Source organism: Siphateles boraxobius, unplaced genomic scaffold (genome assembly GCF_051911475.1).
Source record: "Siphateles boraxobius isolate OS27281-9 unplaced genomic scaffold, OSU_SipBor_1 66, whole genome shotgun sequence".
NCBI classification, from domain to species: Eukaryota; Metazoa; Chordata; class Actinopteri; order Cypriniformes; family Leuciscidae; genus Siphateles; species Siphateles boraxobius.
Window position 1 is genome coordinate 13700472 of NW_027509193.1, and position 13436 is coordinate 13713907.

Genomic DNA, 13436 nt, shown 5'->3' on the forward strand with positions numbered 1-13436 from the left:
ATTGACTCCGGGTCATTGAATTAGTGAAAAATAATGCACAACCGAGGTGTAACGTCATGGCCACATTACCTCCTCGGGTATGCATTATTTTTCTAATAATTTCAGCGGCCCGGAGTCAATTATTCCTTACTTAAATGTTATATGGTTTGTTTTAAATGGTTGATTTTTTTTTTAGGATTTAATTAGCATAATATCAAGAAAGTATACAGCTGTATACAGTATACATATATATTTATTTAAAAATAAATAAAAAAGATTAAGTTTTATAAGCACAAATGCTCGCCTTGCTCTGTTCTGTGATGCACGTTCGTGACTCTCCTGTTCGAACTCGTTCATCAAAATGAACAAATCTTTTTTCGAGTCATTTCGTTCGTTGAATGAACGAAATGACTCGAAAAAAGATTTGTTCATTTTGATGAACAAGTTCGAACAGGGCCGGGTTTCCCGATAACGATGTATTAGCTCTTAAGAGCGCTCTCTACGTGCAAGGTTACGAACCCTCGCTGCAATTCCACGTGCGTTTCCCAAAACTGCACTTAACATGAACGCGCGAGAAGGCGTTCTACGTGCTACTTAAGCGTCGCTGTCCATTCGCGAAGTGCTGAAATATAACCTTATATGGAATCGTATTCTGAACGTTTAACCTAATAATCATCATTTGTTGTGGATTCGAAATCAAGACAAGTCTATATGGATATAAAAAACCTATACAGGCTGACAAAATGGCTGAACAAAAACAAAAAAACAAGAGAAGAGACCTTTCAAAAAGATAAAATTAATGTCCTTTTAGAGGAGATAGAGGGAAACAAAGATTTTATTTTTAACAGATTTAAAGGACACCATACAAATAAGGAAAAACAAAACATCTGGAAGGACATTGTCACATTGCAAACTAACTGCAACCGTGTTCAAAGATCAGGGAAGGAGGTCCGCAAGAAATGCCCAATACATGGCTGGTTTTCGTGCACGTCAGCAAGTCATTGACAGTTTTTTTTTAATTCATCCCTATTTTGCCCGGTCTTTAAAGCATATTTCCCAGATTACTTATTTTATGATTTTTTGTTTTTTGTTCATTCGTTTAATTTAGATGTATATTTCTATTTTTTTCTTCCCTTTTTAATTATTTCATTTATTCATTTAAACAAAACACGAGTACAACAAAGTGTACAATAAAGTACAATCAAAACCTGTATATTATACTTACGTTGCAGTGTAATCTGTTAAATCTAGATAAAAGTGTAATCTGCCGGTTGTGCCGGTTACCTCATAAATCTGTCTTCTTACGATGCACTTGGGCATGTACGATTACTCCAGAGCACTCGTAGTTCTACGAAGATTTTCAAGTGCTACTTAAGTTACGATGCTTTTGGGAAACAGACCATAATATTAAGATCAGTCGTACGATCGTTTTCCCTAGAATTTTCCTAAAATCCTAGAATGTTTTCATCAAAAACCTTAATTTCTTTTCGACTGAAGAAAGAAAGACATGGACATCTTGGATAACATGAGGGTGAGTAAATTATGAGCAAATGTTTTTTTAAAAAGTGAACTACTCCTTTAAACAGAAACTCCTTCACTGCAGATGAAATGGGCTAAAACATCGATTTCAGTCTTTCTCTCTATGGATCTCAGCATTTTTGGACAGAATTTAGGATATGTTAGTATTAATATTTATTCTGGCATAATTTAGTTTAGTATCTGGCATAATTTAATTTAGTTAATCTGAAATGTTTAAAAATGCAATTGACAAAAAGCTGTTTACAAATATATATTCTTAAGTTTTAGTAAATAATAATAAAAAGTATGGAATTTTCTCCTCTCTCTCTCTCTCTCTCTCTCTCTCTCTCTCTCTCTCTCTCTCTCTCTCTCTCTCTGTTTTATAAAGTGTTGGAACCGGGATCTCCTCTGAAGGACTGAGTACATTTGTGTTTGTGGACACGCATACCGACCAGGGAACATTCTGATGATGTCAGTCAAGTTCTAAACAGGAACCAATCTTTGGAGAAGTTCATTTATTCACAAAGGTGAACAAAAACATTGTTGGCATTTTAAAGAATATTTTGATGATGACTTTTACTCCTATGCTGTGGAAAAGATGGAGGAGTAGACAGTCAGACATTGATAATAATAAGAAATCTTTCTTGAGCATCAAAGAGACTTCTTTCAAAAACATTAGGATTACTTAAATACTTCTTTTGGCCACCAGTGTACATGAATCCAACAAATCTTTGGAAATAATTATTTTAAAGGTGGGGTTATGTGTCATGTATTGTGTTTTGCCCTGTGTTGGACATTTCCTTTTTGACTGCTTAATGTATTTATATTCTGCAGTTTTATGAATGTAATGGGTGCTATTTCATTATAATAATTGTATAAGCTAAACAACCAATGCCTCTACAATCATTTTGTCAAATGCTAACGTTTTGTTTAGGATTTTATGTACTTTTTTTTAACAATGTGTGCAGTGATGGACAGCACATGTTTTAAATGAAGAATAAAAAAATTTATTTTGTAATAATTTTGTCTAATTGATTTGAATGTCAGTAGTACTTATGTAGGATAAAAAAATTCTATATCAAAATTATGAAATCTAATTTATATTTAGTACAAATAAACAATAGTGTACTGATTAGCTTGATTTTTACAGTAATGCACTATTACACAATTACAGTACCATGTAGTTACTGTAAAACAAATACAGTTATGGTACTGTAAATCTTAATTAAAGTAACTTACTGGCAACAGTGTGGCCAGTAAGTTACTGTAAAAAAAACCTTGAAAAGTCTAACAGTGCATGTAAGAAAAACATTTGTTGACCTGTTTCTGCCATATCTGTTTTGGTTAATGGTTTAGTAATTTGTTGTATGGTTGCCCACATAAACATGTTCCTCTCCAAATCTGTTTCAAATTAAACTATTTAATACTCTTAGGAGTGGGAAGAAGTTTTTTATTGCTTTTCATATTTTGTAAGTGCTGTAAAAATGTATTTAATGTCTCATATGTCAAGCTTTTTTGAAAAAGTAAAGCTTTTAACACCATCAATCTTCAAAGTTTTTAACCTCTTCATCTTCTATTATCAGCAAAATGTTTTGTGTGAAGTTTAATTGAAAATATATATAGATTGTCATGTTTATTATAAGTTTTTTTTTTCTTGAATAACAGCAGTACTTGCAAAACTGTTGATCATGTTATTCAGCATGAGAACATCTTGTTCATTTCTTACGGAAGAAAGAACATCTGACCTTCTGTAAGGAATTCACATGCTCAAAGTCACACATTATTTTACTTAAACATGACTTTCGTGAAATATTTCTTATTCAGTTTACATCATAATCTTTCTCTGTTTTTAAAACCCAAAACTTTCTATTTCCAAGTTTATGTTGTGTTAATTGTGTTTTGTCCCCAGTGGTACAACCACGTTTTCCCACAAACGCAGCTATTTTGGTCATTCTCAGCTATTTATTCTACATTCTAGAAAAATGTCTTAGAAAAGATCAAAACACACTTGAACTAGTTATTCTGCCAGTTTCCTTGCAATTTTCTTTATCTAAAAGTAATATTTGTTTTTCTTCCTCTGTAAGGGCGAGCTGATACACATAGGACACAGGAATCTAGATCATAATTTCAGGATCATGCCTGAGAGAATCTATGTGTGTGTTATATCTGATATATTTTCTATGGGATCATGCTGTGTGTCTACATGCAGAATGAAGAATTAAAGGTATGATCACTCTTTAGCAGCTGCTTTATCAGTACATCAAAATGGATCTGAATGATTCAATTTCTGCAGGACTGCCAGCGATAATTCATTTTGCCTGGACTTCAAGCTTCCTTTGAGGTCATGCAATTCATTTTATGGTTTATTGATGTGTGTGTGTGGTTGTGTTTGTGTTTTTAAAGAATTGGTGGATTTGAGAGTTTCTGCCAGTTTTTCACATTTCGTTGAATACTTCTCGCTGTAATCTACTAAATCTTTCACCATTAAAAATAAACGGACATGTTCCTATTATGAGAACAATGGAAAGGGGATGTCAGGTCATAATGATGTGTGTGAGAAACAATGTTATCACTGAGGCAGGGCCACTCAAAAGGCTGATAAGAAAAGGTGTATCCCAATTGATTACCTCAGACCACCTCTTACTCCAGAATTACGTTGAGTAGCGTTTGTACAGCTGTCCAGCATGAATCATGACCACATCCACTCAAATATAATCAGGCCAAACCCACTCATTTTCTAAACCTTTCCTCTCAGTTTTTATTTTATTTTATTTTTTTACATACAGGAGCGATGAACTATAGAAGCTGGCTTTTGGCCATAAAATACTGGATGTCCATGATTTAACTGTCAATCTATGTCAAGCAGAATGGATACACTAGCCCAGGGGTTTTCAAATTGGGTGAATGTGAGCCTCCCTTTACAGTGGGTTAGGACAGCCGAGCCCCCCCTTCCCCAAAATCCAGCCCCCCTGCCCTAACCCACACACGCCACTGCAGTGAATGCCATCTTTTGTGTGTTCCAGGCAGGCAATGGTGAGTTTCAGTAAAAGCTGATAAAATGTAAATATTTTTTAATATTGTATTTGAAGAAATTTTAGTTTGCATGGTCTCATGCTATCATTTGCTAGCACCTCCTAGCAGATCACACACTGCGGCAGAGGTGCAGCCTCGGACCCCGACTACTCAGGATCATATTTCCTACGTTTTTTGATGGGTCCTGTCTCATCCTTAATGCTGACTTTTGTTGACTTGGGGCAAGGAAACGATGCATTTTAAAGCTAATAGACGCTTTACACACAATTACCGATATCGGGGGCTAAAGTCCCGAGTCTGTATTTTTGTATGGCATCTTTTTTATGATGCCAGTATCACTGATATTAATATAGCTATGATGTCTCTGGAAAATGATTTCCCCAAAAATGTTAAACATTTATTAGGCTTCAAAAAATAGAACAACTTTTAATTTAATTTAACTTCAAACAATCCTCGCCTAAACCCATGATAAATATCATATTTACCTGTACCTTTCCCGTCATAGGTATGAAATATACAGAAATTGAATAAAGTTATAAAACAGTTCGCACTGCATAAATTATAATTGAAATATAGATTAATCCTTATTTAGCTACAAGCGTTCTTTAGTCAAAAGCAGTGAGTAATTTTCTCGGTTCCCTTTGTTCTTTGGTTAACTTTACTGACAGAGAGAATGAGTGCCGCTGTAACTTTAAGATCTGCCGCATCTCATTCTCTCACTTAGTTCTCTTTACTTCTATTTAAGATTTTATTTAACTCATTTAAGACTGTTCTTGTGAGGATACTCGACAAAACGGACATTTTGGCTTAAATGTGTGGGTTATTGTTGGTTCAAGCGCGAAAGAGAACTCGATACTGGCGCGCGTCTTTCTGTGTGTGTGTGTGTGTGTGTGTGTGTGTGTCAGGAGGACATTCACTGACAGCGCGTTTTCTTTTCGTCTTGTCGGAATGAATAGTTTAAAAGCATTTGCGTGAATAAGAGCGTGATCATATACAAACATGTATCACATGTGTTGCCGGAATACTTTAAGCCCTGCGATATTAATAGAGCTGCATACAGAGCATAGACAGAAGTGGACAGAGCCATCTCATTGGAACTCAGTTGAGACAGTTGAAGCCCATTTTTAGCGATTTTTTAGCACTTCCGTTCCTGACGCGCAGATTCAAACCGACTCTGACAGACGTAAATCTTCTAATAGCTGTGCGTGAAAATTGCCAACGTTAATCACTTCATATGTATTCATTTGCCACATACCGAATTATTTCCAATTCCCCAAAAACGTTGTTTTTAACAAAAAAAAACAGTTTTTAACAAAAACGCCTTCTACGGGGCCATAGCGTAAGATACAAAGTAATGGAGCCTTTTATACATTGTCGTGTTTATTTAGAAATATTTGGACAAATGAAGTCTTTGGACGCCTCAGATGTAAAGTTATTCAAAGTGACGCCAAAATGAATGGGGGTCAATGGAATGCTAACAGCAGGTGAAGTTCTGCTAGCGGCTCCCGCGAGGCTTCAACTTCCGGCTTATGGATTACCCCCTTGATACAGAGTTATTTCTTCGCGTGTCGCGCCTCCCCTGTGGCTCTTTGGCGCCCCCCAGGGGAGGCGCGTCTCACCTATTGAAAACCGCTGCACTAGCCTATAAATAGGCCTATACATTTTTTATACAACATTTAAAAAAAAAAGTCTTCGATTATTTAGGCCTAAATATTTATTAAGAAAATATTTTTTGCAGTGTAGTTTGACAAGACCACAATAACATTTTCTACACTCCAAAGTATTATGAAGTAAATTGGTATAGGCCTATAATTTATTAGTAAAAACGACTTAAACGTCTGGTAATGTGTGATGTATAATTTCCCTCTTTTACGAAGTCGACAAGTGTATGATGATGCCTAGTGATTTAAACTCAGTACAGATTTTAAAAGTTGCGTAATGTGTTCCAGCCTTAAATTAAGCTTTAAGAAGCAGCAAATAACATCAATATTTGCATATAGAGACGCATATAGGTCATAGAGAGATGCATATAGAGATGCATATAGGTCATATAGAGATGCATATAGAGATGCATATAGGTCGCAATAGACGTGAATGAGGGAACGCAATCTTTTCCCCATTCTCGCAGGCTTTCGTCTCGTTCCATCCGTCTGCTGGAGAATTTCACATTAATGGAGTTTTTTTATTTAAAGCTCTTGAAGTGAGCCCATGAAGAATCCAATAGCCTATACTGCTTTTTCGAAAGGGAGATCATCTGTACTCTGTTCCAGCCCAGAAAACACAACAATAACCAGAAAATTCTTGTGTGTGTGTGTGTATGTGTGCTGGAGGTGTGTGTGTCCATAAATAACTATTATCTTGTCTTCTTCGGTTGATCGATCCTTTGATTAAATTAGGACATACTCTAGTGGTGATTCGGTTGAAATATGAGCGACCTAAGGTGAAGTAAGATACAGCTCTTAGACTAAACTTGTCTCCAGTGGGCACTAAATCACGACAAAGTTTGAAAAACAGATCAATGGAATTGTGTGCCTTCGAGCAAGGAATGTGAGAAGGAAGCACATTTTAAACATCTCAAATGCGCGCTCTCGCTCTGGCTCTTGCTCTTGGCCTGTCAATCATAAGGATGTTGAAGAACAGCATGTGCAATCCAGTTGATGAGTGTAATGTAATGAATGTTAAGACTTTTTAATAGCAGGGCATGATGTCACTATGGAACATGCCATTAAACAGCCCATATACCATTTTATAATCAAGGCAATAGAGATATATATATATATTTAATTTAAAAGGCTCCAAAGGGGGGTTTATAGTGGTTCAAAAAGGGGGGGTTGCCATAAAGGAACTTTATTTTTAAGAGTACGAGATTAACTAGAATATATGAGACTGATACACTCGTAAAAATAAAGGTTAATTATTTATTGGCATCATCCATCTATGGTTCCTCTAAAACCTTTAAAGGATTTGAAATCTTTCTTAAAGGGGTAGATCACCCAAAAATAAAAATCTGTCATCATTTACTCACCTTCATGTTATTCCAAACCATAGTATTGATGGAAGTCAATGGCTACCTTCAACTGTCTTTGTGGAACTAAAAATGGTTATAGCATCAAAAAATGGTTAAAAAAACTTTTGGAATCTTTCTATTGAAGGGTGAAACTGAGGTTGTGGGAACGGTAAATCTAAAGCAACAAAATGTGCAACTCGTACACAAACCGGCTGTACCTCATGCTTCTGTCACATGGGAACCATCAAATGAGATCAAAGGGCCTGAGGTAATGATATGAAACCAGAGGCTTTTGCAATAAGGAGTGCATGCAGTCTCTTATGGGACAGCAGATTGACACCTTCTTCCCTAAAGCATGCAACTAAAAAAGCAACACAATTTTAGTTTTTAGTCCTAAAAACATTAGGATGGTATTTTCAACCTTGTTTGGTCTACTTCCGTGTGTTATTATGCTTCCCGGGGCCTTCGTACTGTACAAATTAACACCACAGCACACTAGCATAAGTTTTTCTGAGGTTTCTTGAGCTGTATTAACCTATTAACCTCCTCTGCCTATATTATTGGTCATTTATAAGATAAGTCAAAGGCATGCTCACATTTTGTTCATGAAAAGGAATTTATAACTGTGAAAAAGCCATAAAAACCTTCAGAATAATAATACATTTATAAGAAAACATAAAACAGGCTAAAAAGTTGGCAAGAGAGTAGAGCTTCTGGCAGTTAGGGAAATTACATATCACTATAATTCAAAGACAAAATAATCTCAGTGTCAGTTAAGTGAAATATAACTTGTGAAAACCTCACAGACAGGAAGCCTGTTCATGCAGCCTGAAGCGTTTTTTGCACGGTTCATTTCCCTGCAGTCTAGGTGTTTTCTTTGCACTTCATATAGGTTATTTCTTTTTAAATGGACTTCAAAATTTCACATTATATTCTGTATCTTGGGAAATATCTGATAAGACCTGGCTCTGTCTAAGAATAAAATGCTTTTGTTCAGGCATCACAGTTAAATTTGTATCTAGTTATAGGCCAGTGAGATTCCATCAAACCAGAACTCAAGTGTCCTCCTTTGTAAAAGTGCTGTTAGCAAAACTAATGGTGCAACTATTTTTTGATGACCAACTAGTCTTTAAAACATCTAGGTGTGTTTTCATTTTCACAGCACATCAGGTAGGGTGACGTGGTAGTTTCTTGGCCTGTGCTAATGTGTTGTTCATTAGTGCCTCCTGGTGGTTTGAGGGTGTAGTGCATATGCCATCAGTAGCCTCTAGGCAGCGCTAAAAGCACATGGGCATGCGGCCATGCGCACTCTCTGCACTCGAAATAAAAAAGGTTGCAGTTATATTATGTCACCTAATGAATTTTGAAAGCATTTAACAAAGGAGTGTCATCGTAATAAATAATCATCCTTTATAACTCTTCACACTGGTGTAGCTTTTGCGCTACTGTCTCAACTCTCTAACACACTTTCACTCAAAAACAGTTAATAAAACTCTAAGATCTAGAAGTCCCAATATAGGCTACGTATAGTTGGGAATGTACAGAACAGAAATAGGCTTACGTGTTTACATAATAAGCCCATTATATACCATTAAAACAATACCACATTCAAACATACCAATATGCTAAACAATAAGAATACCCACACAATGCTTCAGATCTACAAACACTTTCTTCATATAAAGAGTAGTAGAAGCCAGTGAGGACAGTATTCCATATGGTGAACGCTTTTTTATGTTTTTGCAACCAACAGATATCACTAGTCATAGCCTGCCCTGCACTAACAAACACGCTTGAGGCCTCAAGTTACATGTTGAGGAGGATCATGACTTCTAAGAAATTATCTGTAACCCTATATGTGCACTTGTAAGATGCCCTCTCATCATTTATGATTTAAAAAAAAGAAAAGAAAAAGAAAATATGAATGTCCTGGATGCTCTTTTTCAAGCAGTTACAATTAACGAGGGATTAGAAATCATACAACAGCAGCATTACAGTACCCTAAAATAGTCCATGCTACTAGTGAACTGGATATTTATCTTCTGAAGCCATATCATTTGGATGAGAAACAGACTGACATTTACGGGTGATATAACCCAGAAACTGTTGCATCAGATCAGTGAGATGAAGACGGATCATTATGAATTAAGGAGTTCATGAATCATATTGGTTTTGTGATCCAGATAAACATAGTAATTATATAAATAATAATTAATTACAAATAATTAATTATAAAAAATGGATGGATATTAGCCTGTATTTTTTTAATTCTTTTTTTTGCGCTGTAAGCAAGAAAGAATGTTGCATATCATTTGGATTGACAGAATCATTATAAATGATGACAGAATTGTATTTATTTATTTCTTGTTTTGAGTTAATCCTTTAATAATATGTCCAGGAAGAACAAGTGCTATTTTCTTTAATTGAATATAATTTTTTATAGTGAATTCATGTAAATTGGTCCACTTTTGTCCACATTTGAAATCAGATGAGTTAAACTTGTTTTAAATCTAAAGCATTCCTTGATGACCTCCATAACCCATATATACGTCCTGACCATATTATGGGTTTGAATGATTTGAACACTCTGATTTGTGGTTTGTTTGCTCACAGCACTTTGCAATAGTCCCGTCAACCTTGTGACTCTAAATTTTCACATTTGTGCTAGTTCAACCATCCTCCTCTGTGTGTCATTAAAGAGGCAGTGACAGATTCTACAGCCGTGATCTATTGGCATTAGAGCTCTCAAGGAAGATCAATCCACTGAATACTGAAAATGAATACTGGTCACTCTTGAATACCACACCATGTTGATTTGTTTGGCCAGAGGAGAACTGCCCCCCTAGTGAGCCTAGTTTCGCCCCGAAGATTTTTTTCTTCTTTATGGGTTCCTTGCCACAGTCTCCTCTGGCTTGCTTAGTTGAGGACACATACTAGCAATATTATTGATTTGACTGTGCTGACACTATTGAATGAGAACTGAACTGAACTGAACTGAGCTGGACGATGACATCACTATTTTCTACAGAGCTGCTTTATTTAGGAAAGTAGTCCTGGAGGATCAAAGGCACAAATGGTCAATGATATTGAGACAGACACAGGAAGTGGTCTTTACCAAGGTAACCACCATTATACAAAAAGCAAACCACACAAAAAGGGAGTGAGGAACAGTAAGAGAAAAACACATATGAAACTATACAACATGTTTAACCTTTGAGAAAGTCATCACTGTAGCACTAAAAGAACAAATAATTTACAATTCAACAGTTTCACTGGGAAATATTTATCGACATAATCAGAAATATGCTAAGTAAAGAAATAAAAACGGAAAGAAAGCACCATGTCACAGACAGCTACCCTCCCCTGTCCTCGGAACCTGCCTTCTCCTCAGCCCAGGTAACCTCGGTCACGTGAGCAGGACTGGGCTGTTCATGACGTCATGTTCGCTCTGACTTGTTCTGGTCAGCTGATGCTTACGACGCAGAGGATTCAGAGACTACTATAGCACTCCAATTTCAACCGTTTAAACTCAGTAAGTTACATTATTCTTACTAAAATAACTTTACTCTTATTTATTAGCTATTTTGAAACGCCCGGTGAGTTGAATTTCGAACAGAATACGTTAGCGTGTTTTCTTTCATGTTTTTGGGATACGTTGTCGAGTGTTTAAATTTTCTGAGATAACAGCCTGTCGAGGATCATTAGCATTAGCGCTTTAACTCTTTAATATGGCTGCTTATGTGTTTTCATGTTTAAGTTGTAACTTTATAAGAGACCCCTGCCATCTTTCATAGCATAATACTGAAGTGAATAAAGTGGCACTTTGCCCCACTAACGTTAACGTTAACTAACTTACTTGTTGACGCATAAGCTTGGGTTGACAGCTACACTAATGTCCTCTGTCTCAGGCTAGTTAATAAGCCGGTGTCTGTGTTTACTCCTTCTTACAGTTCAACGATGAAAATACGCGTTTTTGCATTACAATGCAGGCCATTACAGCTGTGTGACTATGTAACGTTAGTATAGTAAGTTATAAGTCTAAAAACAAGTGTTAATTTTGTTGTTGTTGATGTAACACCATTTAGCAAAGCAGCTAATATACTGCTAATATAATCTCTGTGTATAAATGTAATCTCTGTATGACATTCTATTGTATAGGGGAAAACAGTAAAACCGTTACGAAAATGAATACATAAAAAAAAAAGATTAAACCTAATGAATAGGCAATAATATAATTACATAACATTTTATTTAAAGATTTTTTTTTCAAAATAATACATCTAACAGAAAAAACGTAATAATGTAACACAACAGCCTTTTTAAATGTTATTATGGGGTCCCTTCAACGTGGATAATCATATTTGGGGGTCGGAGGCATCTAAAATATTGAAAACCCCTGTTGTATGGTACAGTATTGTGCTGATATGGTTCAACATTAAACTGAATTGTGCTGAATAATGACACTGTTATCTTGCTACAGCGGCTTTATTTGATGTTTGAATGAAGTTTGCACCATTCATTTGGTTACTTTCCTGTTTATTACTGTGAAGCTGGTCAGTAACTTTATTTCTATTGTATAAAGAGCTATAAAAAAATAAAGGTGACTTGACTTGTTGGACAACTGTACCTTCAACAGTTTTCATGGTTTCATGAGGCCATATAGACTTCTATTCTTATTCTATTCTGTTCCATTCGGTTCTATTCTATTGCTCTGGCGCCGTTGATTTAGTCAGTCAGATTATAGCAGTACAAATGACTCAGATTAAACCTGATTAGGCACCCAACCACAGGTGTTCACATTATTAACATGCGGTGTCATTGAAGGATCTATTTTTCAAAGAATCTGCTTTGGTCCACTGCACTGATACCTGATGATGCTGGGATAGCTGTATGTAGTTCTACAGGAGAATGGAAAAAAGAGAAGGATACACAGAGACTGCTGAAAAAGTATCTGCATCTTGATAATTCCCCAAAGTGTTGCATTATTCAGCACGTGTGGAATTACCCATGAAACCAAGACTGCTTTTGTGCCATTTGGAGCACTTAAAAGTTGTAAAATGGACCTAACAAAAGCATTAAATGGCTTTTTGTGCTCTATCGATTGTATTTGTGTCTTAACATGCCACAAAGTGCCTCTGTGTTGGTAATGTTTAGTACGGAGAGTCACATGGTGCAGCTTAATCCTTAATCCGCTCCCTATGAGTGGAGTCCATCGTACAATCGTTCTTAAACGTAAACTTCTTTCACATAAAGTGAAGGACTGCTTTGAAGAATGGGCTACAATTTACAGTTCACTTCTTTGAGAGGACCAGATGCATTGCACTGAGAAGATGCCTTAGGAGAGCATATTCCTTGCAGTTGTAGCGGTAGGTCCAGGGAAAGTTCAATTCATGAGGTTTTTCTGTGTAATCGCTGAATGCCACTGTGTGTTTTCCTCATTCCTCTGAGATGGCATGTGCTTATTCCCACAGCTGTTTCGAGCATCACATGCCACGAGAATGGTGTAGCGGCACAGAAGCATAACATTCCTTGGGTGTCCTCTGGGCACAAGATTCATTGCAGAAGCTTTTTTTAATTGTTTATAAGCAATCATTATGATGAATATCAGATGTTGTGTAGTATTTTTTACATAGTTTAGATGGAAAATTGTGCTTTTGGTGTTTGTGGCGAGCAGGACGAGGTTGAGGGTTCGTTGGAGAACGGCGCGAGGCCGGTGGCGTGATTCTGAGGCAATCCTTAAAAATATTTTGGTTTGCAGTAACAGCAAAAAAAAAAAAAAAAAAGGGTCTGTAGGTAGGTAAAAAAAAGGACAATTTTAGTCATGGTGATTACATAGGTATGAATTAATTTTTTTTTCATATTGTGACGTCACTGACTGGGTCTTCAAACCGTGCATCCA

The 13436-nt window shown here is 36.2% G+C and overlaps 1 protein-coding gene across 4 annotated transcripts in view; it reads left to right on the forward strand.

The window, feature by feature from the left end:
• Nucleotides 1-10959: 10959 nt before the first annotated feature.
• Nucleotides 10960-13436, forward strand: part of atp6v0a1a (ATPase H+ transporting V0 subunit a1a) — a 43001-nt gene continuing 40524 nt past the window's right edge. For 2 of the 4 annotated variants that reach the window (XM_077212382.1, XM_077212384.1), the window contains exon 1: nucleotides 10971-11069. The gene's annotated coding sequence lies outside the window, so the exon portion shown is untranslated. Of the gene's footprint in view, nucleotides 11070-13436 lie in introns of all 4 variants that reach the window. The other 2 variants (XM_077212385.1, XM_077212383.1) reach the window with 2 other exon arrangements.